Source organism: Cynocephalus volans, chromosome 4, assembly GCF_027409185.1.
Source record: "Cynocephalus volans isolate mCynVol1 chromosome 4, mCynVol1.pri, whole genome shotgun sequence".
In the NCBI taxonomy this organism is placed as follows: domain Eukaryota; kingdom Metazoa; phylum Chordata; class Mammalia; order Dermoptera; family Cynocephalidae; genus Cynocephalus; species Cynocephalus volans.
Window position 1 is genome coordinate 146,344,586 of NC_084463.1, and position 26,477 is coordinate 146,371,062.

At 40.7% G+C, this 26,477-nt stretch overlaps 1 pseudogene; it reads right to left on the reverse strand.

Moving 5' to 3' along the window:
- Positions 1 to 1,290: 1,290 nt before the first annotated feature.
- LOC134376445 (olfactory receptor 4S2-like) lies at positions 1,291 to 26,056 on the reverse strand (annotated as a pseudogene).
- Between the last annotated feature and the right edge of the window lie 421 nt (positions 26,057 to 26,477).

Consider the following 26,477-nt stretch of genomic DNA (forward strand, 5'->3'; position numbering starts at 1 on the left):
GGCCTGAGACAAATGCATTCATTCATTCCACAGTGATTTATTGAGTGCCTACTATGTGCCAGGCACTATACCTCAGTGGCTGATGGTTCAACAGTGAAGAAAACAGCCAAAACTCTCGGCCTTCATGGAGTTTACATTCTGATTATGGGAGACAGACAGGCAGCAGATGCAAATCGAATCTTTAGTATGTTACAGAGTGAAAATGGAGAAAACAGAATTTCACATCCTGTGGCACCAACTCGTCATTCTCACAGGACAGGCAGTGCAGATACACTGTGTTAAGGTGAAAGATTTGCAACACGCTCTCCACACACCCCTGTTTTGGGGGAAAATGAGAGAGAGAGTTTGGCCAGCAGCAGTGCATACTTCCCAGGCCTGTCAGTGAGACAGAGCTGAGCGGAGCAGAGGCCCTGCATTAAGGGGGATACAGCCTAGAGGGAGGCTCCGGGCCAGTGCGGTGCAGATGCAGAGTGATCAACCCTAAATACCAGGGGAGGTTGAAGGAAGGTAGCAGGGATTTGGAAGAAGGAGAGTGTGTGTGTGTGTGTGTGTGTGCGTGTGCGTGTGCGTGTGCGTGTGCGTGTGCGTGTGCGCGTACGTGTGTGCGTGCGTGCGTGTGTGCGTGCGTGCGTGTGTGGCGGGGAGTGCAGTATTTGAGCTGAGTCTTAAGCAGAATTTTAGCACGAGGAAAAAGGTGGCAAAGGTCCAGGGCGTGAAAGTGCGGGCTTTGGTTGGAGAGTGGAAGGGCTTGGGGTGGTGGGGGTATGAGGAGAGTGCAGGGAGGGCTGAGGTGAGGTCTGATGACCCTGAGAGGTAAGTGCTCTAGGACCACATGTGTGGTTGGCTAACACGGTCTCACCTTTAAAACAGTATACGGGGTGTGCGTGGGTGTACACGGACACACATAAATGCACGTGTACATATACACACATACATACACACGATTGTACCCACCCTGCCTTTTTTTTGGATGGAAGAAAGACACCACCAGACACAGGCAGAGGGTACAAATCTCATTGACATAGATGGGTAAAGGCTATAATTTACTACCCAGAGCAGGGCACGCTGTTAGCACTTTCAGTGGGAGACACATTTCCCTGGCTTTTGGTCCCACTAGGCTCTCAGCAGCCACTGGGACTGGGCAGGTCAGACGAGTGCTGCCAGGTCTCTCAAGCTTGCCTTGCCGATCACACACTCTCCTCCCACCGCTTCTTTTTCACTCCTCCACTCTCCCAGCTGTTCTGGGGATGCTGGCTGGGTGTTGGCTGCTTGCCAGTGCAAAATAACTAGTCACAACTCCAGCACGGTCCCGAGTTGTTTACTGTGAAACACTGGGTGATACGAGGTCAATTTTCCAGGCAAAATATCCCTCAGTATGTCCAGGTCATCCTGTAATTACATTTCCGATGAGACAAAAAGGACAAATCTAGGACATATGATGATTTAATTATTCCGGATGTAATTACTCCCCTGGTTGAGGATGCGGAGTATTCTGCTCTTAAAAAGATACTTGTGGGTGTATGTTGGTACAAAGCATGGTGCCAGTTCAAAAGTCAGGAGTCCTGGGCTTTAGTTCTCCTGCCTAAATGGACTAAGTGGAAATCACAGAAATTTTCTACTTTTGATCAGCACTGGGTGGCAGAGAGCTTGTTTTAGTTTTCTGTTGCTTAGAACAGAATCCCTGGAACTGGGTAATTTGTAAAGAAAATGAAGTGTATTTCTTACAGTTTTGGAGGCTGAGAAGTCCAAGGCCCAGGGGGTGCATCTGGTGAGGGCCTTCTTGGTGGGGACTCTACGGAAAGGCAATCGCATGGCTGAGAAGAGCGTATTCCCACATGTGTTCTTTCTCTCCTTATAAAGCTCCTTGGCAGCCCATTAATCCATGAATGGATTAATCCGTTCATGAGGGTATAGTTACCACAATCCAGTCACCTCTTAAAGGCCCCACCTTTCAAATACCATATTGGGGATTGAGTTCCAACATAAACTTTGGAGGGGACAAACATTTAAACCACAGCAGAGCTGACCTTTATCCTGAATGTTGGGGTGCAGAATCTGTTGCTTGTTGAATACACAACCCTAAGCAGAGGTGGGTGTGGGTTATCTATTGTCTTCTTGATAGAGCCAAGGAGTTTAGAGACTCAGGTCCCTAAGAGGGCATTTTGAGCCCTGATGTCCTCTGGCAACCATACTTTCAACTGGGAAGCTTCCAGGGACTTGGACCCTACTACTCAGTAGGGAGGGGCCTTGAGGGTAAGTTCAGTAAGAAAAAAGGTGACAGTTAAGTATTTTGCATGTATGACTGGTTAAAATTTTGATGTTAAAACATGCTGAGACACTTTGCTTACTGCCTGGAACATGTTAAACACCCAATAAGTGGTGGCTATTCATTTATCAACTTACATTTTTATTGATCATCTTCTGTGGGCTGGCAGTGGGTCCGGGATAGGTACATTTGTGGACAAAACAGATATGATCACTGCCCTTGTGGAATTTAAAGGCCTATGGGAGAGACAGGACATTAAGAAGGAATCAAATATGTGTCTGTTGAGATGTTGTGGTGAGAATGAGAAGCCAGCCCTGGAGGGAGTGGGTAGGAGGGGCAGAGAGTACCAGGTAGAAGGACTAGCACGTGCCAAGACCCTGAGGCAGGAGTGAACTTGGCACAGTTGCAGACCAGTCAGGCAGAGGTCTCTGGAGAATAGATGGGGAGGAAACCCGACAAAATGAAGCTAGAGAGGTAGGCAGGGGCTTGATCCTGTCGGGCTTTGTAAGCCAAGGTAAGGAGATGGATGTTAGTCTTCGAGCAGCAGGAAGTCATTAGAGTTTCAAATGGGAGAGTCATGATTGTGTCGGTCACTGTATGGAGAGTGGCTTGTTGGAGAGAAGATTGGAAGCGGGGAAGCCAGTGGTGGCTCTAATTTAGCAATGTTCTAGGAACTAGATGACAGTAACTTGGCAAGTGCTATGGTCTCAATGTTTGTGTCACCCCCCAAAATTTATATGTTGAAATCCTTACCCCCAAGGTGATGACATTAGGAGGTGGGGTCTTTGGGAAGGTGACAAGGTCATGAGGGCAGATGAATGGGATTAGTGCCCTTATAAAATAGACCCAAGGGAGCTCGTTTGTTCCCTCCAGCATGTGAGGACACAGTGAGAAGGCGCCATCTATGAAAGCAGGTCCTCGCCAGACACCGAATCTGCCAGCGCCCTGATAGTAGACTTCCAGTCTCTAAACTGTGAGAAATAAATTTCTGTTGTTTATAAATACCCACTTTATGGTGTTTTGCTTTAGCAGCACAAACAGACTGACAGGGAGGGCTGTGGCATGAAGATGGAGAGGAATGGGTGGATTTGAGGCACCCTCCCCCACTCCTGCTGGACCCTAGACAGGGCTGTGTGCTTTGCTTTGGTGGATGAACATGTGCAAAAATGCCAGTGCTATTCTGAACTTGTTCGTCCTATTCTTCTTCAGCCATTGTTATGAAAAGACCCTCCCCTGGACAGCTGTTGCCCCTTGAGCCTGGCCCCAGAATGAATACAGGGCAGCTGAGCTGCCCCAGCCAAGCCTAGCTGGGCTCCACCTGGGAGCAGAGCAGCCTGGCCCAGCCCTGCCTAGGTTAGCGCTGCCTAGCCAAATTGTACATCCATGAGAAGAATTTATTTTGTGACAATCTATGACTTTGGGGTTGTTTGTTATGCAGCATTTTTGTGGCAATAGCTAACTAAAATACTTAGCTTTACGGCTAGTGATTGGTGGTACTGGGATGTGAATCAACTCCAATGCTTGGTTCTTAGTCAACTCTTTAAACAGTAGATAATTAAAAAACAAAACCAACCCCCCCAACAGTCCATTTCTTAACACAGGCAACTATGAACAGAATGTGTAGGGATCTATCACGTGAGATAAAATAGTGAGAAATTGTGCCTATGCCTCTATTCTAAGGGGCCTTCACTAAAGATTATGTTCTAGTTCGCTCTCCTGGGCTTCCTGCTTAGAGACAGCACTTGGGCTGGGGTGGCAGGGGCGGGGACTATCTATAGTCTTCCTGTTGTGATTCAGGCCAAAGATGTCCCAGAGCTTTTGAGGATGCAAGAAACCCTCAAACTCTGTTGCTGACCTGTTATCTGTGCACTTTCTAAAAAACTAGGCTAAACTGCGAGATGGCACAGCATTCAAGAATCTGCTCCTAGCAGTTTATTTATCTATTTATTTATTTTTAGTTTTCTTATAACCTACCTTTTTACTACTCCTTCACACCAAAAAGCCTATTTATTTACTTCACAGCAGAAGTGTAATATGTTTTAGTTAGGAAAAACTACTCAGCTGTAGCCTAGAAACTGAGGTATCATGGGAAAGAAAAATCAAATGATCACCTGTGATCTTATAAAATGTAAAGTGTGAGAAAAGCAATTTATAGAACTATAAGTAGAAAATAACCTCATTAAAAAATTAAGTGTACAGAAGAAGAGAAAGGCAACTCCAGAAAGATGTAATGGTGGGATTATCAGTGGCTTGTATTTTTATTTTTTCTTGCCTATATTTTCTGATTTCTCCCAACAAATATGGAGTGCTTATTAGGAATAACTAGTTAAAAACTGAACATTTTCTTCTTGCCTCAAAAAACAAATCTATGTCATATTTTAAAATATATTAGCTAAGTTTTACAAAGTTCTTCAAAATGAGTGTGAACCCAAGGCTGTTTTTTGAGCATCGTCTGTTGCTAGTTTGTTAAAAATGAAATTTAAGTTTTTGGACTTTAGATTCTGAGCTGTAAAAGCTGTAGGAAACAAGGGGTTACCTTTTTGCTCCAGGCTGAGTGGTCTGTAAGGGTCGAGGGCATCTGGGGAGCAGGAGTGGCAGGGGAAGAGAGAAGGTTTAGGCTCACTCCCCAAAGTTCTGACAGCCCTCGCAGCCCTTCTGGGATTTCACAGCTACCATTGGGGTGGGACACGGAAGATCTCTGGGGCCTCTGAGGAAAAACATGAGATCCCGGGCTTTACCCGTTACATCCTATCAGAGTCACCTGTCACCTTTCTGTAGACGGGGGGGGGGGGGGATCTCCCGACCGAAAAGTTGAGTGTCAGCGGAGGGCAGCAATTTTGGATAACGCCACTAGATGGCGCCAGAGGACCGGGCTGAGGAAGCAATCCGTGATGGGTTATGAAGGGCAATGGGAGAAAATAGAATTGGAAAAGGAATCAGAAAGTCAATAACGGAAGCCTAAAAGTCAACAACCGGGCTAAGGAAGCGCTCTTGTAAACAGTTGGTACCTTTTTCCTTAGAGTTCATTACACAATATGTTCATGGTAGAAAAAAAAAATTTAGAAAATTCAGAAGGAAAAAACAAAATCCCACGTGGTCATCAGCCAACACCCTAGTACCTTCCCACATTGCAGCAGGGCTGGTCCTGTGACCAGTGAAATACAGCAAAAATGGTGCTATCTCACTTCTGAGATTGGGTTATAAAGCTACAGTTTCTTTCTCGTTCTTTCTCTTTCTTTCTTTCTCTCTCCCTCTGATCATTTGCTCTGGAGGAAGCCAGGTTGATATATCCCGAGCAGCCAACCCTATGACAGGTCCACATAGTGAGGAACTGAGTCTCCTGCCAACAGCCAGTGAATGAACTTACAAGCAGATTCTCCACCCCCAGTTAAGACTTTGGATACTACAGCCCTGGCCAACAGCTTGACTGCAACTTCCTGGGAGATTTTGAGCCAGAACCAGGCAGCCACGTCAATCCCAGATTCCTGAGCCACAGAAGCTGTCTGAGATGATCAATGATTGCTGTTTCAAGACGCTCCATTTTGGAATAATTTGTTACACAGCAATAGATAACTAATATAGGCTAATACAACATCCCACCAGATAGGTAATACCACTCTTAACATTTTTGTATAAATAATTCTGAAAGTTTTCAATGCTTGCTTACACTTATTCTCTCTCTCTGTGTATAATAATGTGCATTATACACACACACATACACACATTCACATATGTATGTTTGTAAAACTAGAGTCAAACATGTTCATATCTTTTTAAAGTTACTGTACTTCTTTAAGTTTCTATTGAAGTTTGATACAGACAGAAAAATGCACCAATCATAGGTTAGTATTTTGAAGAATTTTCAAAAAATGAGCACACCCATGTAACCAGCACCGAAATCAAGAAAGACATGGTCTGTGCTCTAGAAGTCCATTTGGTGCCCACTCCAGTCACACCCTGGCAAAGCTAACCGCTGTCTTGGTTGCTAGCCCCATAAGTTGGTTTTCTGTTCAAAGCTTTGAAATCTGCTTCTTACATTTGATGTATCATGAACTTTTTTTTTCTGTGTCATTAGGTATTCACCTTGTTCAGCATTTTAATGGCTGCATAATATCCTACAGTATGGATATATGCCACTCTCTAGTTAACTAGTTTTCACTGATTGACATTAGATTATTTCTGATTTTACTCTCCTATAAATAAGGGTGAGGTATCTTTTGCAGTAGCCAGATCTTTGCAGATATTCACAATTAATTTCTTAGTTAAATTTTCATGAGTAAAATTAGTGAATCAAAATGTATATAAAAATTAAGGCTTGAGATGAAATCCTGCTGAATTTCTCTTTAAGTAGTAATTTGCATTCTCATCATAGTGTGAGAACTCCTGTTTCTGTACACCTTTGTCAACCATGAACATTATAATAGTAAACAAATCCCCTCATCTTTTTTTTTTTTTTTTGACTTTAATAGGCAAATTTAAAAGAAACAAAACCAAAACCACTGGGAGCCTTTGCCTGGAGTTCAGAGCCCTAGTCAGTCTCCCACTTAGCTAGGGCCACAAATCCAGGCATCTGTTCTGTGTTCCCACAGCTGCAGCCCTGGGCATGAGACCGGGTGTCATGGTTGTGCCTTGGACAACCTGATCCAGACCTGTAGACCTGTAGACTCTGACCCAGCATCACTCAGTGCATTGGTTAAAGTGCTCAGCCAGTGCCTGGCACATAGTAAGGATTCCATAGCGGGAGTATCCTCCTCCCTTCCAGAGCAACCTGTCTGGGGAAGGAGTGGAGGGGAAAGAAATGGCCTCTGTTTTCCTGCATTGGCATGGTGACCCAGCTCTTCTAAATGTGCTGTTATGGGCCTAACAAGGATACTGGTAATACATCGTGTCCTGCTTTTGGTCACAGGAGGAGTTGGAACCCCAAGTCCTGGCTCATTAGTGACTTGCACATTTAGTGGGGACGTGCTCTCCCAGCCTCCAGTCATGCCTTTAATTGCACACCTGAAGCTCCTGGGAATCTCAAGGAAGTAAAAGAAGTTCTCTGCCAGCTCTGAAGAACCCCCCAAGGGATGATACTAATTTACTTCTTTGCAAACTTTTCCTAACTCTTGGCCTCAGCTCCTTGGGGTGTCATTAAGTGCCAAAGGCTGTCACCCTGCCATAAAGCCTGGATGCAGGCCCAGAGGGGGAGGACGGCTGATCATCAGCCCACAGAACAGGGGACTAACTGGCCCCTTTTCTGTCCTCAATGATCACCGTAGCAGCAGAGAACCAAACAACTGTGTGCATGGATTTAATCAACGAGTATTTTTTATACCCGTGGTATTACACTATGTGTACTGTTTTGCGACTTTTTTTTAACCTTGTAATATATTTTGGAGTTCTTTCAACATATATAGATGTATTCATTTTTAAACTGCTTCATAGGACTTTATCGTATACATGTTACACAATGTGTGTGTTTGTATGTGTGTCACTATCCAGATCGAGCTAATGACACTCTTTGTTTCATCATTGATCCATGTAAGGCTACTCTTATTTGTTTCTTTTATCTTTGTTCTTTTATCTCCCTTCCTTGTGGAGTAGGCGATGTTATGTTGTGTTTAGGTAGAAAACTGGGGGACATTACCAACAATACTTTATATCGTAAGCAGCGCTACCGTGTTTGTATCATCTCCCTTTGCCCATTTGCAATATGGCTTTGGGACAATTGCTGGGTCACTGGGATGCACAGATCACATTTTAAAGGAGGAGGCCAAAGTGTCTCGCTAAAAAGCTAAACAACTGAGTTGGTTAAGTCAGGCCAGGCCATGGCAGTGGATGGTCCAGAAAAGTCCAAGGGCTTCACCGATATCAGGTAACAGTTCTGGGCAGTCTCAGGCTGTGGGTGGTGGTTCTCTACACTGTCATTTGCGGGCATCTGCTAAGTCCTCAGCGTTATCTGCATCCAGGCCCCAGAAGAGGGAGGGCATGGAGCATGTGCACGGGAGGCTTCTATGGTCAGCCCTGAAAGAGGCTCACATCACTTCCCACCTTCCCTTGGAGAGAACTTCCTCACCTGTGCTCCTGACCGCACTAGTGGCCAGCGCTGTGCTCGAGCTGTGGGCCTCAGGAGGGAGGAGGGGGTTTTGCTGGACAGTGACTGGTCTCTGCCCCAGTCACTAACTTACACTCCCACCGACAACATATGAGGGTATCACTGTCACACACTGTACCAACAATGGATATGATTAATCTTTTACATTTTTGCCAAACTAATGGTGAAAATGATATATTTTATTTTATTTATTTATTTATTTATTTTTGACCAGTAAGGGGATTGCAACCCTTGGCACGGTGTGGTCTGCACCACGCTCAGCCAGTGAGTGAACCGGCCATCCCTATATAGGATCCAAACCCGCGGCCTTGGCGCTACCAGTGCCACACTCTCCCGAGTGAGCCATGGGGCTGGCCCAAAATGGTATATTTTAAAGCAATTCATATTTCCCTGACTACTGATGAGTTAAGAATTTTTTCACATTTTATTGGCCACATATTTTTCTTCTATGAATTGCCTTTTCATAAGCTTTGGTGGTTGAACTTTTTCTTATTGATTTATACGAGACTTGTATCTTATTGATTTATATAGTATGGGTCGTGATTCCTCATTCTCCTTTGCTGACTTGGGTCCATCTTCGCTATACGACCCTCAGAGTCTCAGTCATGTCTTCCACGTGGCCCTTGGCTGAGGCTGTGGGTCTTGGTACCTCTGTGTTATTTCATCATTGTGGCCCCCATGGAAGATCCTCTGACTCTCAACTTAGCCACCTTTCACCTCCCCCATGAGACTAACAGATAGAATTTAAGGGTTGATGACAGAATTTAAGGGTTGGGATAGAATTTAAGGGTGATAGAATTTAAGGGTTTGTGTGATAGAATTTAAGGATTGATGACTCATTTATTCCCAGCAATTCTTTTGGAAACTAGTACAACTGAGGCTGTACCAATCCCATTAAGCTTCACATCAGGGTCTCTCTTATTTCTGCCACAACTTCTTTTTTTTTTTTTTTTTTGTCCTTTCTAACTCTTTGTTTGCTTTTTGATACACTAGAGGATTATGTATTGCATTTGGTTATCGTATCTCATTCTTTTCTTTTATTTAGAAGAGTCAAAAGCCTTGAATAGTCCTCCTTTACAAACCACATAGATTTCTAGTTACCTTGACATTTCAGCCCTTCGTAGTCTCGCTGAAACCAGTTTCGAGCCTAATCTTTTGTATTACCCGAAGTCAAACTATGCTTCCTACAAGATGAACACCAGCTATTGCACGGTTAAGCCTTGCACTTCCTAATCTTTATTTTTACTTTCTTTGAGCAAGGTACTCAGGACTTAGCACAGTGTCTTACATGTAGAAGTTTTTGTTTTTTTTGCTTTTTGTTTTTGATAAATGTTTATGAATAGCATGCTATTTATTTTTTTCCTTGTCTCACCTTGTCTTTAGAAAAGGAATTTTCAAAAATATTAGAAGCAACATTTTGAACTATTTTTTTATAAATTTTATTTTATTTTGTCAATATACAATGTGGTTGATTATTGTGGCCAATTACCAAAACCTCCCTCCCACCTCCCTCCCAACAACCTCATATCTGTTCCCTTGTCGTATCAACTTCAAGGAATTGTGATTGTTGTGCCACAACTTGTTGAGGCAAAGTCTCTTCATGGCATTTTTCACCTCCACGTTTCTCAGGGTATAGACCAAAGAGTTCAACATGGGCATGACGATGGTGTAAAACACAGCCACCATCTTGTCCTCAGTAACAGTGCAGGAAGGACTTAGGCAGATAAAGATGCAGGGGACAAAAACCAATATCACTGCAGTAATGTGGGAAGCACATGTGGGTAGGGGCTTGCCCCTCCTCTCTGATGAGCGGGTCTTAAAGGAAAACAGGATGACAGTGTGAAAGTGCATGAGAACGACAAAAGCAGCCCAGAGGAATCGTGCTACTGTCGGCTACCACAATGAGCCCCGCCACATACGTGTCTGTGCAGGCCAGCTTCAGTGAAGGGTGCACATGGCAGAAGTAGTGGTCCATCAGGTCGGGGCCACAGAAGGGCAGTTGTACAGTGACGGTGGTTTGGATGAAGAAATGCACAAACCCTCCTAACCAACAGGTCACCACTGTCACGGAGCAGACCTTGCAGCCCATGATGGTTGTATAGTGCAGTGGCTTACAGACAGCTGTGTACCTGTCATAGGCCACTACTGTGAGGATAAAGATCTCTGTGCAGCCAAATAAATGGACTCAAAAGAGCTAGGTCATGTGCCAACAAGAGAGTTGCTTTTGACCTTGGCTTGGAAGTCAATCATCAGCTCAGGGGCTGTAGGAGAGGAATAACAGATGTCAGCCAAGAATGGGAGCTGAGGAAGAAGTGCACTGGGGAGCTGAGGTTTGAGCTCCTTGGAATAGTCATTACAATGAGAAAATTAGTCATGAGGATCATATAAAAGAGTCAGAACAATAAGAAGCATAGTTGTTGCCCTTCCTCATTTTGGGAAAGACCTCTGATGATAAATTTTGTAACATTATTTTTCATGGAATCTGGGCAGTTTATAAGATAGAAACATGGTATGATTTTATCTGTAGGGAAAAAAGTATAAAGGACAACTAGATTTGGGCACATGCTGCCATAAATTATTGTTATTTTCTTAACAACTATTCAGACAATTTGGTTTGGGTAAGATCTGCTTCTTAAAATTAGCAGAGAGAGGAGAGAGAGAGAGAGAGATTGAGAGAGAGAGAGAAATTAAAGTTTGATGGGCTTTAAACAGATTTAGGAATGCAAGTCTGGGCTCCCCATGTAAGCATCAGTTGTTCGAATCATAGTTGCTCCAAAATTTAAATTAAATCTCACGATAGATCTAGACTCTGAGTGATGACCTTTGTTATTTACTTCAGGATGTTTTTTACCTATCTTCCAGTTGTTGTATGGGATCCAAGTAAACACACGCACACGCACACGCACACGCACACACATGCACACATTGTGATCATAAGTATACAAGTCTTAGAAGGTACAACTTTGAGTCAGACCTGAGATGTAACTAGCCTTTTATGTGGCCCTTCAGCTGCCCAAATTACTGGCAACCTGATTGGCTTTGTCATATTTTAGGTGATTCTAGGACTTTACTTTTTCACTCCTTGTAGGTCTAAAAATTGGGAAAAATGCATAAGGCCTTCAGAAAAAGGCCTTGTAAGATGCTCAAGAATCCTAGTTGACTTTAGTCGTTATATGATTTAGGGAGACACAGCTCTCCACCGGGTTTAGGTCTGCTTCTTGCAATGGCCAGCTGAGATCTGGGGCAAGTTTCTTAACTTCATAGAGACTCAGTTTCCATGGACATTAGGCTGGACGCTACATGAACACCAGGGTCTTCTCCAGTTTTAACCTTGTATCATCAACTTTGGGATGATGTTTTTTTTAATGCAAGTCACTGTCATTGAATGTGTTTTTGTTGTTTCATTGTCTTTGGATTTCTTTGACCCAAAAGATGCATGAAGGTGGGGACAGTGTGTATCCTCTTTATTTTTGTATTGTCTGAGTACAAATATTGCTTCCATTAGTTTGGTAAGTCATTTAAGCTCTTTGAGCCTCAGTTTCTTCATCTTTCAAATGGGAGTGCTAGTGACTACTACAGAGGGTTATTTTAAATACTGAACCTATATATATATTTTGTGGCTGGCTGGTACAGGGATTGAATGCTGGACCTTGGTGTTATCAGCACCATGCTCTAACCAACTGAGCTAACTGGCCAGCCCCTAACTCAGCATACATAAAGCAATCACTGAATTACGCCTTTCCATTTTTCTAATCAGATTACTGGTACTTAACACATTTTGTATGAAAAATTTCAAACTAATACAAAATGGAAATGGTAGTATTATAAACTCTCAAATATTGATCACTCAGATTAAAAAATAAATATCTTACTCTACTTGCTTCATCTGTCTCTCTTTTAATTTCCTTTTTCCCCAAAAAGCATTTTAATGCAAATCTCAGTTGTCGTGTCATTTTAACTCTATCTACTTTAGTATCAATATCTCAGAAATAATGAATTTTTTTACATAAACACACAGCTGTGATCATACATAACAAAATTACTGATAGTTTCCTGGTATCAACTAATTTGTGTCTGCTGGAGCCATATTTTGTTCCCATCTCTTCTTACAGTGCTTAGTTGAGTACCTACTATGCCTGCTCTGTCCAATATGGTAGGTCAGTGTGGCTACTGAGCACTTGAAATGTGATAGAGTGACTGATGTTTTAATCTTATTTAATTTTTAATTAAATTTTTTCTTTTTTCTTTTCTTTTTTTTAAAATCTGGCCCATATAGGGATCCAAACCTTTAACCTTGGTGTTATAACACCACACTAATCAACTGAGCTTACCAGCCAGCCCTTTAAATTTACGTTTAAAATCTAAAGCAATTAAATGATTTTGATGTAATAAAAATTTAGCTATATTGGGTTAAATGAAATATATTATTAAAATTAATTCTGGTCTGGCCTGTGGCTCACTTGGGAGAGTGCGGTGCTGATAACACCAAGGCCACGGGTTTGGATCCCTATATAGGGATGGCTGGTTAGCTCACTTGGGAGAGTGTGGTGCTGACAACACCAAGTCAAGGGTTAAGATTCCCTTACCAGTCATCTTTAAAAAAAAAATTAGTTTAGCCTGTTTCTTTGGTGTCTGTTGTCCCTTGCTGCCTATGTATGAGCACTCTCACCAGTACTCAATTTGTACCAGCACAGGGTATTGGTGAGGTGGTTAGAGTCCCTTTCTGAGATTGACACCAGTGCATGGTATACCTGCTTCACACAAAGACAATGAGAAAAAGCCTGAAGGCATCCAAGGAAAAAAGACACATTATATTAAAAAGAAGGTATGAATTACAACACACCTCTTATCAGACACCATACAAGCTAGAAGGCAAGTGGATACTGTCTTTAAAGTATTGGGGAAAAACCCCCACAATCCTGCCAACTCCTAATTTTATACCAGTGAACTATGCGATCTACCCTAAATGAATCATTGTGCAGTATGTGCATGTACTGAAACAACAGACTGTAGCCCACAAATATGTACAAATAAATGTTAAGATGTTTTGAAAAAAAAATATTTCTCAAAAATAAAGGTAAGAAAAGATTTTTTTTTTTTGGACAAAAACTTAAGGCATTCACGCTAGCACATCAGAACTACGTGAAATATTAAAGTTCTTCAGGCAGAAATAATGATACCTGGTAGAAACATGGATATATACAAATAAATAAAAAGCTCCAGAGTAGTTAAAATAAAGGTGAATATAAATAACTTTTTTCTTATTTTAGTTGCTCTTAAATAGATTATTGTCTAATAATTACACTTGTAATTACAGATATAGCATCTTTTTCCCATTAGATCATCAGGCCATGTTGGTTTTTCTCACTTATAACTCTGTACACTGTACTTTGCTTCATTCGGAGTAGATGCTCATTTGTTGATCAAATGATTTAATAAATTAAGAAAAACTATAATTAAGTTACAATTAAGTGAAATTGAAACATTTGCATCACTTTTATGGATTTATTACTTCTGTTAACAATTATGTGTGTATGTGTATGAAAGACAAACGATTTTTAAAGGATAATTTTAATAATGACTAATTATCAAGTACAATTCTCTATCAATCTTGTTTTGCAATGGAAACTGATTTTTATTATGTTGGCATTAAAGAATTGTAAAAATTCATAAACACCTATGGAATAAATGTTAGTTATATTATATTTGACATATTAAGTCAAGAAATTGAGCTGATAGATTTGGGAAAAATTTCCAAGAGATGTATATAAAAGTTGTATAGAATAAAGTGTTAACCAGAAAATAAATATTAAAATATTAAGAAAAAAATTACCAGGGATAAAGAGGGAGGGACATTACATAGTGATAAATGGATCAATTCACCAGGAAGACATAGTGATCGTAAATGTGTCTGCACCTAACAACAGAAGGCTAAAAATACACAAAAAAGACTGGTAGAACTGGCAATTCTTTGAAGTCTTCCCAGTCAACTTTTGGTTGGTTGAGGCTATCATATAGTAGATTCATTAGAAAGGGTGCTTGTATATAGTATTTACTGAGTTATTGCATGATCACAACAGTTTTGTTATACTTTTTTCTACCAAAGGACAGCTTGGTTGGCTAGAAGATTCTGGTTATACTTTGTTAATTTTCTTGAAAGTGCTACTACAGTGTAGCTTTGGTTTTTATGCTGCTTTTTTGAGAATTCAGATGCCACTAGAATTCTGTTGCTTTTGTAAGTTATTTCATCACTTTGCTAAGAGCTCCTGAGGAGTTCTTTCTTTATATTTAATGTCTAATAGTTTTACTTGAATATGTCTTAGGGTTGATTGTTTTAGGTCAATTTTGGCTCATTGATTTGATTTTCTTTTTTCAGGGACATCAATTATACATATGTTAAACCTTTTTTACTTCTTTTGACCCATTTTACTTCTTTTTAAAAATTTTGTTTTATTTCCTTTTGTTAATTGCCCACTTTACTTTCATGCTCTTTATTATATTTTAATTTGAATATTCTGCCTTTGGTACTTTAATCTTCACCATTGGTGTAATTTGTCTTTTTATTCTGTTTTTTCCTGAGTTCAATCAACTCTCACTTTATCTCTTTCTGATTTTGAAAATCAATTTATGTCCTTAATTTTTGTATTTTTCACTCAAAATTTTATTTTCATACATGAATTTTTGTTTGAGGATAGTTCATTCAGTTTTGAGTGTTGTTTTGCATATTTCTTAAGCTTTGTGTTTGCATTTTGAGAAAGAATTTACATCATCTTCATCAGCTAAAGTGCTTTCACATTTTCAGATTTTTTTCCCATAGGATTTTTGTTTGGATGTAGTTTTCCCCTTATTCCTATGAGCATGGTTTTAATTTTATTTATTTATTTAAGTTTATTTTTCAAGAGTGATATAGCTCTTGTTGCTCTACTCTTGTGTCCATATTGTGAGCAGGAAGAGGAAGGAAGGGAGAGGAGTGAAGGATAAAGAGCAAAGTGCTGATTAGGCATTATTCAGTCTGAACCCTTAAAAAATTTCCAAATGCTTCACCCGGTGGCCTTTGTTTACACTTCATTGGTCAGACCTGGATCACATGGCCACATCTAGCTTCAAGGGAATCTGGAAAGGTGACGATTTTCCTCTGGGAAGAATTAGAAAAGAGTAAAGGCAATAAAAGTATTAGTCATATCATTAGTATCTGCCATAGAAGAGGAAAAAGAAATGTTTTTATCAGGCATTTTGTTTCATAAAAAGAATTAATAATTATTTTTGGTGCTACTAATTTAATTTTTAAATTAGTGCCCTTTCCCCTGTAAAATTTGATACAAGGACCCATGTATTAAACTGCATAATAGTTCAACCACATAATTTAAAAATCCTAATAAACATATATGGAACACCAACAACATATCAAGCATTGTGTTAGATAAACATTTAACATAGATTATTTCATTTCCCATTCTTTTTTTTTTTCTTTTTAAAGATGACCGGTAAGAGGATCTCAACCCTTGGCTTGGTGTTATCAGCACCACGCTCAGCCAGTGAGCAAACCGGCCATCCCTATATAGGATCCGAACCCGTGGCCTTGGTGTTATCAGCACTGCACTCTACCGAGTGAGCCACGGGCCGGCCTTCATTTCCCATTCTAACAGTCCTGAAAGTATGTATTATTATCCCCATTTAACAGATGAGAAAGCTGAGACTAAATGCTGTGAACTAAATTTTCTAAAGTTACCAAGATATTAAGTGGTAGATACAAAATCTGAAACTGTTTTTCCTGATGCAGCCTTTTTATTATGCTTTTCCCCACCCCCACATCGGATCATTTTTAGTCAAGGCAGTATATCTTCACTAGTGTATAAGTGCTATTGATTTGTTCCAAAAGTTCCCTTTTCTAATGCGTACAAAAGCCATTCCACAAGGCATCTGCAATATTTCCCTAAGAATCAGCATTTACTACTTCTCAAAGTGTAATTAAAGTTAGAGAACTTTAACTTTAATGATGGAACTCAAAGAATTCGTGAGACTATTATGGTTGATATTTTTACCATCTGTGATTGCCAGAAACAGGTATAGGTGGGAGGGAACTGTCAGTGGTGTGAAATCATAACGGAGAAATCCTATGAGATTTTTAACCTATGTTTTCTTCTTGAATTTACACAGTATGATCTCTACTGGGGTTTTAGTTTATGATGTCTCTGGGAATCAAAGTTTTCTGTTTCTTCTCTAGGGAAGTTTTTCTTTCATTCTGTAGAGGGCTTTTCCTAAATCTTTAGGAATAACCTATTGCTTTTGAAGAAGATGAATTTTAAAATATAAATATTATAGATATTAAAAAGATTTTGGATAGTTTCAATAATAAAATATATTTCCACACACACTTATAGCATGACTTCTAGAGACAAACAGTAACAATATCTCTAAGTATATTACTTGTGTTTAATACACCATCACTTTTAGACTTCAGCATTTTCACTTCCCTGGTCTCATTCTTGTCACCTTTTTGGGGGAAGTATAGATAGTATAGCTATCTATAAACCCAACTATTGAGTAACCTTGGATAAAGAGGCAGACTTCTCTCAGTCAAAATTCCAACTGTAAGACGGAAGTCATAATATTGTACCAGTTTGGACTCTTTATGATTAAACTGACAGCAAATCCTATTCCGTGTATTTAAAAAATAATGGGATTTATTATCTCATATAACTGAAAGGTCCAGATGCAGGGCAGGCTCTGGGTGATACTTGATGCAGTGACTCAGATGTTACCAATACCCACTTTATTTCTTGATACTCTTCTCTTTGTGGTGCTTGCTGCTTTTCTAGGTCTCACACTTCCTCTGGAAGCTCATGATTCCTCTTTGTTACAAAGTGGCTGCTGTGGCTCCAGACCTCACAGTCTCTCTCAACACTATTCAAAGCTAAGTACCACTTGGGAGTCCAAAGGGAGCAGTGGGAAGAAGGCCCTTCTGTCTCTTCTGGTATATTCTGTCTAAAATAGAATAAGCTCCATTCCTGTTAATCCCTCAAATGCTTCCCCGTCTCCCTGACTGAGTTACTTTCTATCCCTGAACCACTATTTGCCCAAGGGGGTGGTTTATGTAGATCTTCTTAAGTCAACCAACACCTCTTTCTATGTGGTCAACATCACTCAAATACATGGCTGGGACAGTGGTGGTGTGGTTTCTCCAAAGGAAAATCTGGGTCATTTTGACAGAAAGAGAGAAACATGCTGTAGAGGAAAGAAAAAAATGCTGATGCTTTCCACTTGGTGGTGGTCTGGCTTAAAACAGCTTTGAAGGCAAAGAATTTCCTCCATTTGTGGCACGTTGACTCTGGCCCTATATCCTCCCATGATTCCGGTGTGTTTGGGTCTCCACATTAACCCTGTGTAAAGAGGAATGGGGATTGCCACTACCCGTGTGGATTCATAAGCTGCTCTGAAGTGATCTTGGCCTGAAGGAAAGGAACAGTCAGGCAGATTTCACCATCAGCCTCAGAGGATGGCAGCCACTGATTTGTCCCATGGGCTTCTTTTCAGGGACCCAGTCTGCCATCATGAAGAAAAGACAGAGGCAGAAAGGATGGTGGCCGACTGTCTGACAAGTCACTATCAGGACCTGGTGGTCTTTGAGGATGTGGCTGTGGACTTCAGCCAGGAGGAATGGACTTACTAGATACAACCCAGAGAAATCGACACAGATGTGATGCTGGAGAACTACAAGAACCTGGCCACAGTAGGATATCAGAACAAACCGAGTCTGATCTTTTGGTTGGAACAAGAAGATTACAGGACAGTACAGAAAGGAGCTCTCCAAGAATGAAAAGTGCAACTTGAAACCAAAGGGTCAGCGCTTCAGCAGGATTTTTTGAGAGGACGAACCTCTGGTGGGATTCAAATGACAAGAAGCCACAATGGAGGGGACCAGTATGATTGTGTGTACTATGGAAAAGTCTTCAGTGAAGACTCATGCCTTAAGACTCATGGGAGAACTCAGGATTTCAAAAACACTTCTGAGTGTAATCAGAGTGGAATAGACTTCCTTACTCTGCAGAAGAAAACCTCTACTCAAAAGAACATTTCTGTGTTGAATCAATGTGGAAAAAGCCTTTAGTCTGACTCCAAATGTTGTTTACTAGAGTATGTGCAAGAAAGACAAATCCTTTGAATGCAGTGACTACGCAAGAGCCTTCATTAATCAGTCACACCTTCAGGCACATATGAGAACTCACAATGGAGAAACAGTTCATGAATGGAAGGAATATGGGAGAGGTTTTATTCACTCCACAAGGCTTGCTGTGAATGTACAAACTTGCAATGCAGAAAAACCCTACAAATGCAAGGAATGTGGAAAAGGCTTTAGATATTCTGCATACCTTAATATTCACATAGGAGGGCCTGCCCCGTGACTCACTTGGGAGAGTGCGGCGCTGGGAGTGCTGAGGCCCTGGGTTCAGATCCTGTATAGGGATGGCCAGTGCGCTCACTAGTTCAGTGTGGTGCTGATAACACCAAGCCAAGGGTTGCGATCCCCTTACTGGCCAGAAAAAAAAAAAAAAAAATTCACATAGGAACTCACATGGAGACAACCCCTATGAATATAAGGAATGTGGGAAATCATTCACTAGGTCTTGTCAACTTAGAATAGAAAAACTCACACTGGAGAGAAACCTTGTAAGTGTAAGGAATATGGGAAATCTTCATTGTTTCCTCATGCTTAAGTCAACATGTGAAAATTCACACTGGAGAGAAACCCCATGAATGTAAGGAATGTGGGGCAGTCTTAATTAGGTCTTCTCAACTTACTGAACATATAAAAACTCACATTTCAGAGAACCCCTTTGGATATAAGCTATGCAGAAAATCCTTTAGAAATTCCTCATGCCTTAATGATCACTATCAAATTCACATTGGAATAAAACCCTATAAATGTAAGAACTGAGGGAAAGCCTTCATTCAGAATTCAGACCATGCTAAGCATGTACGAACTCACAGTGGAGAGAAGCCCTATGAATGTGAAGAATGTGGAAGCATCTTCACGAATCTCTTTGGTCTTAATCAACATGTAAGAATTCACAATGGAGAAGATACTATTTCAGTAGGGAATGTGGAAAAGACTTTACTAAATCCTCAAGACTTACCTTATGTTACTTTGCCTCACTTGGGGTGAGGAGACACAAAGGATTACTCAAAGCCCATTTCTTCTGAGTAGTGAGGAGACCTGAAGGGGTTAATTTTCCAAGAACCCTCAGGAGAGAGGCATTCCTCCTTGAAAAAGTAGCACTGGACTGGTGTCTTCTCCCAGTATTTATTCTCCAGGCCAGAAAGTTACAGAAAATGAACATAGGTGGAGTTATGGCTAAGTATAATTTGACAATAGAAGGTGGTAAAATCAGTGAAATAACAAAGTGACATTCCATAATGCAGTTTGCAAAAGGTTAAGTTGATCCACCAACAAAAGCTTGTTCTTAGCAAATACTGTCTTTTCCTACAGCAATTTCCTCAGTATGTTTACATAACAATCAAGTAACTTTAGGTTAACCTGCACCAAGGGCATCTGTCCTTGAGCCAGCAACTTTGCTGTGTTACAATTCTTTATCTACAACAGAGACTTTAGTCTGAGGAAGCTTCCTGTCTTTTGCAAGCTTAACATTTCTATGTGTAATTTTTAAAAGTTAGGTTATATCTGAAACTACAGCGCTTTGGAAGCTAGGCCCTGTGAAATACATTTGCTTTATAAATGTTAGTATACTCCACAACCTTACATGTAAGAAATACAACTGGAGAGAAACTCTATGAATGTAGAGAATCTGGGAAACTCTTTCCTAATTCCACAAACCTTAATATGAATATGTGAACTCACAGTTGAGAGAAATCCTAAGATTTAAATGGTATGGTCTGGATGATGCCCCCCCCACCCCCAATTCATGTATGTGTGTGTGTGTGTGTGTGTGTGTGTGTGTATTTTTTTTTTTTAAAGATGAGCCATAAGGGGATCTTAACCCTTGACTTGTGCGGTGTCAGCACCACACTCTCTCAAGTGAGCTAACTGGCCATCCCTATATAGGGATCTGAACCCATGGCCTTGGTGTTATCAGCACCGCACTCTCCCAAGAGAGTCATGGGCCAGCCTCCCCAATTCATATTTTGATGCCTTAATGCCTAGTTCCACATAAGGTATTTGGACGTAAGGTTTTTACACAAGTTGTGAACTTAAAATGAGGTTGTTAGGGTCAGTTTCTAATTTAACATCACTGGTGTCCTTATAAAAAGAGAAAGTGGAAGGAAGGATGCTCATGTGTGTGCACACACACCAGAAAACCATGTGAAGTCACCAGAAGATGGCCATCTGCAAGCCAAAGACAGAGGCCTGGAACAGGTCCTTTTATCATGGCCTCCAGAGGAAACCAACTCTACCCCCACCTTGATATTGGATTTCCAGCCTCCAGAACTGTAGGCCAATCAATTTCTCTTGTTTAAAAAGAAAAGAAAAGAAAAGAAAAGAAATGCTCAACAATAAAATTTGCCTTGCAGGGTTGCTGTGAATATTAGAGACAATGGCTGCAAAATGACTGGGATAGTGACTGGCACAAAGTAGGTACCCAATAAATGGCAGTTATTATTGTGGTCATCTTCATTATTATCATCACTTCTAGGGCATGTAAGGCATCTCCTGACTGGATTCTTATGATGGTCTCCTTACTGGTTTCCTTGCATTTCCCACTCCACTTCATTCTTCTCAACATGGCAGCCAGAGATCCTGGCAAGAGATGGCCTTTCCTTTCTACCTGGGATAAAATATCCACCAGCATCCTTTATCATCCTTAATCTGTTTTATCTTTCTTCATAGGACTTATTACCATCTGCGTCCCATACCAAGTTTTATTTGTTTTTTGTCTGTCTCTACCTCGATTATGTCCTGGTGGGGATATGAAGGGTGTAACCTCCATGAGTCCGGGGACTTTGTTTTTCGCTGCCAAATCTCCAGCATCTAGAACAGTGCTTGGCAAGTAATGGGACTCAATACTATTTGTTGAATGCATGATTGAATGGACAAGTGACATCTCTTTCAGAGAAATTCTCACCATACTGTCTGCTTATGACCACTATCACTGATGGAGAGACTGACAGACTTTATACACGAATGTTATACATGAATACATGAATGTTAGAATTGAAGGTACAATGAAGAGAATCCAGACGAACTCTGCCATTTTATACAGAAGCGGAAACAGGAGAGTGAAGACTGGAGAGGGGAAATGGCTGGACTGTCGTCAGGTAGTTAATCTGCTGCTGAACCGAGGCTGGTGCTCAGGTGTCCTGGATCCCTGTCCAGTCCCCTTTTTCTTCTGTACTCATCATTTTCAGTAGTCAAGTCTGGCTGAAAAAACCCTCTTCATGTCTTACTTTCAACTTTCTTCTTTTACTGTCTCATTACTGAGTGCAAAAATCTCACTAAACTAATAGGAACAGATTTTTTTTTATTGTAACATACTTGGTTATACATATCTGTGGGGTACAGAGTTGAATATCAATACCTGCGTGCCATATGTGATGCTCCAATCAGGATAATTAGTATATTCAACATTATAAAATGTAATTGTTTTTCATGGCCCTTTACCAATTCTTCTCTTACCTCCTCTCTCCCTTTCCCATCTCTGGTAACTTCAGTTCTCATCTCTCCTTTTAAAACATCTATGTATTACTGTGATTGTTGTATCTTTCTTTTTTTATTTATTTGTTTATTTTTTAGCTCCCACTTATCAGTGATGACATGCAGTATTTGTCTTTCTGTGCCTGGCTTATTTCACTTAACATGATTTTCTCTAAGAAGTACAATTACATCCTTGACTTTTATTTCATGTTTTCATTGTTTTATTTCAAGTATTTTTTTTAAGTTGCTTATATTTTGAACCTTTCCTTAAGTCATAGTTTGTTTTGCAAAGTTTCACTCTACAGAAAGGAAATTCCATGGGGAAGTTGGTCCCTTGATCATAGTGTATGGCTCAATTTATTTTAAATAGTTCAAAGATCTAAGTATTTAATCACAACCCTTCGATCATGTGGGTGGGTAGGTTTTCTACATCAAAATAGGATCTTAAAACTTCTGGGTTTGCTGCTTCCTATGGCTTTTGTTTATTTCTTAGACATTATAAATCCAAATATTAACCCCAATACAGATCCCTTGAATTTTCATTTTTTTGTAATTTATCTTAGACATCATCTACTCTGGTTTCTAAAATCTCCCAAGACCATTATTTGTCTTTGGGGACAAGGTCTCTGATCTTTGAATTGCAGTAGCAACCAGCACCCAGTGCCATTAGAAGGCAGCCTAGTGTCGCTGAAAGAGCATTGATTTCTGAGTTAGTGCGCTGGCAAATAACTAGAGTGTGGCTTTTAATTAACCTCTCTCAGCCTCTGTCACCTCATCTATAAATGGAAGGAGTTAGAGTAAGATCTCTCTAAATTCTTTCCAGCACCAATCTCAGAGTGGCTTAGCTCAGTGTGAGCTGGACTTTGTTCATTGAGGACCTTCAGTGAGAAATCAGCTGGGTGGGCAATATTTGCTGAAGGATCTTGTTTGCTCAGGGACCAGAATTCTCAGGGAAGAATCCAAAGCTCTACACCATCCCAGCTTTCCCAAACCAGGGCTCTTGAGTAATGATCTATTCTGGCAGAATGGCTAACTTCACACTGAATTGGAGTTACTTGAGTGTATTTGAAATCCACCTCGTCCAATTCCTTGTTCCAAGACAGTACAAAACCAGACCAGCCTTTCTGACCTAAAAGTGGGTGACATGACTGGAAGTAAGGTGCAAAGTTTCTAAGCAGCCATAGGATAATAGGCAAGTTAATTTTTCTCTTTGAGCCACAAGTGTTCATTCTGAGTTGGATTATTTTTTGGGGGGGTGGGGTGGGGGGAGGCAAAGAATTAAATTAATAATTTTATTTAAGCAAAATATACATAACATAAAAGTTGATGATTTTAAAAATCTTTTACAATTTTGGGATTCTGCAAGGTACCATTTTGGAATTACCAGGGGAAAGCATGTGACTGGGATAGAGATTGCATTATTTCACTGTGAGATCAGTCGCACTGGCGTGTCAAGCTCTGTCATATTTTTCTCTAGCTATTGTCTGTATTCTATCATTATGCTCGGGTCCAGAGTGCAGCATATTACTGCATATAGAGTCTACATGCTCATATGCTGATTTAGGCTTTTACGGGCAGGTCACCTTTGCTTGCTTCTAGGTGAGGTAGCCTTGTGGGGAGAGAGGAAGTGTTTCCTACCAGCTAAGTGGGAGAGAGAATGGGAATGGGAGGGCAGGGGTAGCAGAGAGAAGAATAAATACAGAAAAGACGGTGGTGACATAAAATGAAAGGGTCATTTTCAAAGACGAAGGCTATCGGGTATTCCTCCTGCTGAGGACGAAGCCTGGAAAAACTGGACCCTGCCCGATTCTTCTCTTATCTCTGTGGGATGTCTCAGGTCAGTCCTAGTATATTTCTCTAATGGATCAAAAAATAGGTTGAGTTCAAGCTCAGATAAGAGGTATTTGCCTGTGTAGGCAAATAAATGTAACTTTGACTTCTAGAGAAAGGACATATTTAATTTTACTCTTCACTTATGTGCTATATACCTACAAAGAGTTTAGGGTAGTGGTTAAAGAGCATGAGATCTGTGGGAAGGCTGCCTGGTTGCAATTCCTGACTCCACTGCTGAGTAACCTTAGGAAAGTTAATTTACTTCTCTGTGTTTCTTTTTCCTCCTATGTAAAAAAGGTAATTATAATCATACCCACATCACCGATTTGTGAGAATTAGATGAATTGATGGATATAGAGCACTTATAAAGTGTGTGGCATATGGTAAACACTGTTGAAATGCTAGCTATTATTATAAACCCAAAATTCAATTACTAATAAAGATTGAAAGAAATATTAGACATGATTTTGAGTAGTAGAATAGTTTAGTTCTTAGTAGAAGATATAGACTCAGAAGCTGTAATTATAAAATGATCTGCTAATTGCTATAAACGAAGTATAATAAAGTGGCATAGGAAGACAAAGCAGAGTGTACATTAATCCTATAGTAGGGAGGTTCTTCATGCAGCCTAGAAAGAAGGAATACTAAACAGAGAAGGGAGAGAGGATATCTTGGGTTAGGAAAAAGCTATACATATGTATTCATTTGGGGAATGACAGTCAGGGTGCAAAGAGAGGCAATGGCGTGAAAGACGCTGAACTCCATGCTAAGAATAGGAGAATTTATGCCATGGGCAATGAGGAAGTGTTGACAGATTTTAGGTAGAGAGGTAGGGTGATCAGATTTGTATTTATGAAAAATCACTAAAGTATTTTTCCATTGCTCAGAGAAGAGAAGATACACACGTGCTGGAGTACTAAAGGCAAGCCTCACTGAACAGATGGGGCTGGAATTGGGCTTGGAAGGAAGGTAGGATTGGAAGGGACAGGAAAGGTCATTTCTGGTGAAGGGAGGCTCCGTGGTGGGGATGAGCAGGTGGGCTTGTGGGATGGAGACAGGGCCCTGACCTGAACAGAGGTGAGCTGAAGTTTAGTCGGTAACAGGGTGAATTGTTGAGGTGGCTCAGACTATGATGAAAGTCTTTAAAAGTGAGTTAGAGGAATTCAGGGTTGCCCTATATTCCTCAGCAGTAGAGTGAACTGAGAAAGGAAGGGTCTAAGAAACAGTTTCCTGGCTGTGCTGTGCAGGTTGGATGGGGCGGGCGCATCTGGAGACGGAGGCTTTGGGAATTTAGGCATCAGCTGACAGCTGGTGAGAAGGGAAAGGCATCAGAAATGCGGAGAAAAGTAAAATTAATGGGATGTGATGGCTGACTGGGTATGGGAATGAAAGGAGGCGTGAATCAAATATGACACTGAAGCTACAAGCCTGGGCAGCTTGGAGGGAGACGGTGTCATCGACGTGTCTTGGGGTCACACTTGCCTGTCGGTCTTGTGACTTCAGAGCTTAGTCCCATCAGCAGCAACCCCTGAGATGATGCTGTGGTCTCTTTCTCTACCACTTTTCTTACTCTAGAATACTCATTTCTAAGTTTTTTTTTAAAAGTTCAGTGACTTTATTTGGTCTTAAACTTCAGCACGTGTCCTTACCTGAGGAATTTTGATGCACACTGATTTATTCCCATCGGTTCATATCACCGACTTCTGTTTTCTCTGTTAATTCTGTTCCTTGCTGTTTGGGGTGCATTTTTAGTCCTTCAAAAGTATATTTTTAAAAAACTTCAGTAAGAAATCAGAGAAAAGAAAAAAAAGCCATGGAGATAAATTTTATAGCAGAGAATTGAAGTGTCTATATTTCTTCCTTCTTATTTCTCATGGATCACATGTGGCGAAAAAATCCCTAATGGGGCATCTCCAGCTAGAGAATATTGTTTTGAATCACGTGATATTGCTGGCTTGAGGTATGTATTGTGATCGATATTTCTTCTGTGTAATCTGATGGGTATTTTGATGTATGAGTGTAAAAAGTTCTCAGCAAGTATTTGTTCCAGGGAAGTAACTTAGAGAGAAACCCTGACTCTTATCATGCACGGCTGCTGACTACCAGTCTGGAACAGCAACAAGCAGGCTGCCAGCCATCGCCTTGTCTCAGAGGACAAGAGCTGTGAGTTCAGGATGTCCCAGGGTTTGAGCGGTGAAGGTGTGACGGTCATAGTGGAACGATGGAGACAAGCTAGTAAGTTAAGTTCCCCCCAGAGTATTGGAGCATTTGTCATATAAACACACTATCGAAGCTGCAAGACTGGTAAGGAAATCTGACCCGAGTAAACTGAGGACTGGTATAGGTGAGTAAATAGGACAGAGGACCTTTTAGAATGGGGGGAATTATCAGTGAGAAGATAATTTTCGGAGGCGTAGATGAAGGAAACAAGGAATATAGGAGCAGAAATGTGTCATGGGGACTACCCTGTAGGAGACAACGATCAAAATGCAAAGAAGATAAAAAAATATAGACTATTAAGTTGAACAGCTCCCCAAACTCAGTTATCTTGTGGTGAACTAGAAAGAATCCCAGATTGAAAGTCAAAAACTGGTTCTGAGTCCCAGAATACACCACGTTCTGTGTGATCATGG